A 3,388-nucleotide genomic window follows, 5' to 3' on the forward strand; every position below is an offset into this window, starting at 1 on the left:
ATTAAATTTAATAACTCTCACCCTCAGACTCACAGACTCTCACCCTGCACAAGCTCATTCTTGGGAAAGAACTCCTTTTCAGTTGGAGTGAAGACTCCTCCCACCTGTCAATCTCATCCTTGGAGACACTCCCACACCTCCATCCTCACTCCCACATCTCCGTCTTTACTCCCTCAGCCGAGCAGCCACAGCCTCTTGGCGCGTCCAGGAAGTGAGCAGGAATGAGCCCAGGTCTCCCCTTTTGTTTCTCTGCGGTGTTATCCGATTGTTGAAAAGCATTACATCACATATTTTGCTGGTTATACGGTTTTCTCTTCCCGACTGAAGGCAGAAGTCCCATCTCTCCCGCTGTCTTTTTTTCTAACGCACACAAACATGCTGTGAAAATGCATGGCTCCCAATGCCACGCACATTTCCCGGAGTTGCATCTCCATTGCAGTCGTCTCTGCTTTGAGATGACTTGGGAAGCTGTGTTGGATTATTGTCTGAACCTATCACCATTCGATATTGTTAGGAAATGGGTGTGAATATGTCTATTTAACACAACACGGTAAACAGCTTAGAGAATGTAGCAGGAAGCAGTGACAAACTCATTATCCCAAATGCTTTTGTCCTGAGCAATAGCAGGCTATGATGGATCTGGTCATTTAAGCCACTTTAGGGAAGTAATTTGGCATTTTACTTGGTTGGTTTTTAACCTTGAAAAATTTTTAGATAAGATTTCTGGAGTCTTATAATTGGTTTATCTAAAGTTTTAACCTATGTCTGTGACTACATTTTCAGAAATAGATTTTCTGTTTTCATAAAATGGGGAAAATACTTTTTAAAGATTTATTTATTCATTTGAAAGAGTTACACAGAGAGAGAAGGAGAGGCAGAGAGAAAGAGAGAGACAGAGAGGTCTTCCATCCGCTGGTTCACTCCCCAATTGGCCGCAGTGGCTGGAGCTGCACCAATCTGAAGCCAGGAGCCAGGAGCTTCCTCTGGGTCTCCCACGCAGGTGCAGGGGCCCAAGGACTTGGGTCATCTTCTACTGCTTTCCCAGGCCATAGTAGAGAGCTGGATCGGAAGTGGAGCAGCTGGGACTCGAACCCGCAGCCATATGGGATGCTGGCACTGCAGGTGGTGGCTTTACCTGCTGCGCCACAGTGCCGGCCCCAAATGGGGGGAAATATTAACTGGCATATTTAAATCATTCCAAAAGTATTATCCCACTTCAACTTTCATCTGTGCATCTTCAGATTAAAGAATCTTAGATGAATCATGTTTCTAAATGCAATGTAGCCCAACTTACCAAGCTTCCCTTATGATTAGCACTTTTTATGACTTGTGGAAATAATTTTTTGCCCAACATATCAATTTTTAAAAATTATGGGTAGTTCTGCCGGCGCCGCGGCTCACTAGGCTAATCCTCCGCCTAGCGGCGCCGGCACACCGGGTTCTAGTCCCGGTCGGGGCGCCGGATTCTGTCCCGGTTGCCCCTCTTCCAGGCCAGCCCTCTGCTGTGGCCCGGGAGTGCAGTGGAGGATGGCCCAGGTGCTTGGGCCCTGCACCCCATGGGAGACCAGGAAAAGCACCTGGCTCCTGGCTCCTGCCATCGGATCAGCACGGTGCGCCGGCCGCAGCGCGCCGGCCGCGGCGGCCATTGGAGGGTGAACCAACGGCAAAAGGAAGACCTTTCTCTCTGTCTCTCTCTCTCTCACTGTCCACTCTGCCTGTCAAAAAAAAAAAAAAAAAATTATGGGTAGTTCTTTTTGTACATTATTTAAAAAATATTTCTCAGGTGCCTGCACTGTAGCATAACAGGTAAAGCCACTGCCTGCAGTGCTGGCATCTCATATGGGCACTGGTTTGAGTCCCAGCTGCTCCACCTCTGATCCAGCTCTCTGCTATGGCCTGGGAAAGCAGTAGAAGATGGCCCAAGTCCTTGGGCCCCTGCACCCCCATGGGAGACCTGGAAGAATCTCCTGGCTCCTAGCTTCAGATTGGCGCAGCTCCGACCGTTGCGGCCATCTGGGGAGTAAACCAGTGGATGGAAAAACTCTCTTTTCCTCTGCCTCTGCTTCTCTGCAACTCTGCCTACCAAACAAATCTTTCAAAAAATATTTCTCTACCTAAGATTGAGAAGACGTAGTGCTACACTCTTGTTATCTTAAAATAGCTCAAATCTCTGGGACTGGTGCTGCGGCTCACTTGGTTAATCCTCCGCCTGAGGTGCCAGCATCCCATATGGGCGCTGGGTTCTAGTCCCAGTTATCCTCTTCCAATCCAGCTCTCTGCTGTGGCCCAGGAGGGCAGTGGAGGATGGCCCAAATCCTTGGGCCCCTGTACCCACATGGGAGATCCAGAAGAAGCACCTGGCTCCTGGCTTTGGATCAGCACAGCGCGTCGGCAATAGTGGCCATTTGGGGAGTGAACCAACAGAAGGAAGACCTTTCTCTCTGTCTCTCTCTCTCTCACTGTCTAACTCTATTTGTCAAATAAATAAATTTTAAAAAAATAGCTCACATCTCTACCTCCGATATTTTAACCTACAGCTAAGCTTCCCTATTCTGTGTCTGGTGAGATTAAGGTTAGGATTCAGCATCACCATGAAAGATCATCCTGGTCCCACGACTCGGAAGTGCCTGCTTCGTCAAAACCCACGTATTCACATCGTCTGTCTGCTGCTTCTAGGAATCCTGTTCTGTCTGTCTGTATCTGAGCTAATACCACATCCCAACGCTGGAGCTTTCTGCAGTTGTGCGTCATTAGCAACAGGGATCCACCCTGAGAGATGACTCACTTGGTGATCTCATCACTGTCCAGATGTGACAGAACGCACTTACCCACTGGGATAGCCATAATGCACTCGCTGATAAAATCCTAGAGGACCATCATCGCACATGCGTCTCTCATGGACTAAGGAACATTTGTCATCAACAGACCCACCCTAAGGAAGGACTGAAAGAAATTTTCTAGGAGACAGACATTTACAGCAGCAGCTAAAACACCACTTAGGACGCCTGCATCCCAAGTCCACATGCCTGGCTTCAACTCCCGGCCCTGCTTCTGACTCTAACTTCCTGCTAATGCACACGGGGAGGCGCTTGCTGATGGCTCAGGCAGTCGGGTACCAGCTTCTACATGTTCCACATGAACAAAGCAAAAAGTCTAGCACACATGTGATTCTAAATACACATAAAGGAGGCCAGCGCCACGGCTCACTAGGCTAATCCTCCGCCTGCAGCACCGGCACCCCGGGTTCTAGTCTCGGTTGGAGCGCTGGTTCTGTCCTGGTTGCCCCTCTTCCAGGCCAGCTCTCTGCTGTGGCCCGGGAGTGCAGTGGAGGATGGCCCAAGTGCTTGGGCCCTGCACCCCATGGGAGACCAGGAAAAGCACCTGGCTC

This window comes from Oryctolagus cuniculus, chromosome 1 (assembly GCF_964237555.1).
Source record: "Oryctolagus cuniculus chromosome 1, mOryCun1.1, whole genome shotgun sequence".
Classification (NCBI taxonomy): Eukaryota; Metazoa; Chordata; class Mammalia; order Lagomorpha; family Leporidae; genus Oryctolagus; species Oryctolagus cuniculus.